Raw genomic sequence first — 1,519 nt, forward strand, 5'->3', positions numbered from 1 at the left:
TTCAATTCAATTACATACAATCAAGCCAACACCAATGATCATGCGTTCAAGTGCTAACCCGAGACCATTCAAATAAGACTCGAGAACACTTCGGACAACCCGCACAATATTCCAAACAGCCCAACCAACATACCATACCACCCGCAATTCCAATTCAACAAGAACAACAACAACAAGACACTCTTTTCTTTCAATTTCATGAACTATACCAACAACCACATGTTGACAACATCGTTTACATAATTATAACAAACTATATTAACATCATATTAACTCATATAACAGCCTGACAATTACAACTTCAATCTAGAATCATTAAACCTTCATTTTCACCCAATCCATAACAACAACAATCAAAAATACCAAGTTAAAATCAATCCACCATTTCATGCACAAACAGCCCTACACGGCCTCAACATCAACATATAAAATTCCATGATTTCTATTCATTTCTACATGCTACAACACGTTCAAACCATCCACAACACGTTCAAAAGAAGATTGAACCTTACCTTTTATACTTGGTTTCTTAACTCGGTTCCAACTTGTGCCTTGAATTTATACTTGTTCTTGTTGCCCTAAACTCAACTCCACGTTATTACACACCTTATAATGAGTTGAATTGCTTGGAAAAAAATACTTTTTGATCAACAATGCTCAAGCTCAATCTCGGCCACCCATGGCCGAGAGCTTTCTCTCTCCCTCTCTAATTTTTCTAAGTTTGCAAGATGAATAATGAATAGCTAGTTAAAGGATGAGTCATAAAATGCTATATATAGGAAGTCCATGGGCTGGACATGTGTCCCACCCAAAGTGTGAGCCAATTACAATTGGCCATGTCACGGTTGGGCCCACACGGCCACTATGGCCAATTAATGAAGTGATTAAGTCTTAATCCCACTTTAATAATCTAATATTGGTTAATTAATCTCTAATCTCCATTAATATTTCTATACCAAATAAAATTTATAAGCAACTTGTGATTAAAACAAAATCGGAGATTAAAAATCTCTACCCCGTATCCCAAAATAGTCTTGTCCTTAACTTGTCGCGATTAGCTTAAGAATGTCCCAATGTTTAAAAATACGGGATATAACACTAGATACGCTCCGGCCATGGTAGCAGATATGGGAGATCGGGTACACCGATTTGTGAGAGACTTAGGGACACACTTATTTAAGGATTGTTTGGATGTACCTCGGCCTCGACTGCGGAAGGAATGGATATCTCGCGCATTCAGCGCGTGCTCGAGGCTGGAAGAGCAACTGACGGCGCGAAGGAGAGCGAGCTATGGGGGGGCGTGGAAGGACTAGATCGGCGGGTGCTAGCCGGTGAGTACGAGAGGAGGTCGGGGGCGAAGTATTCCAGGACATTCGAGCCGATGCTGCATCCTAGTGCGCCTCCTTGGTTTGCGAACCAAAAGTTTGATTCCCCATTTTTTGGGGGGGGAGTCCCAAAGGGTCCCGGCCCAAAATTCCCGGGTTTAAGGATTCTACCCTGGGGACCGGGACCACGATGT

This window comes from Lycium ferocissimum, chromosome 6 (assembly GCF_029784015.1).
Source record: "Lycium ferocissimum isolate CSIRO_LF1 chromosome 6, AGI_CSIRO_Lferr_CH_V1, whole genome shotgun sequence".
NCBI lineage: Eukaryota > Viridiplantae > Streptophyta > Magnoliopsida > Solanales > Solanaceae > Lycium > Lycium ferocissimum.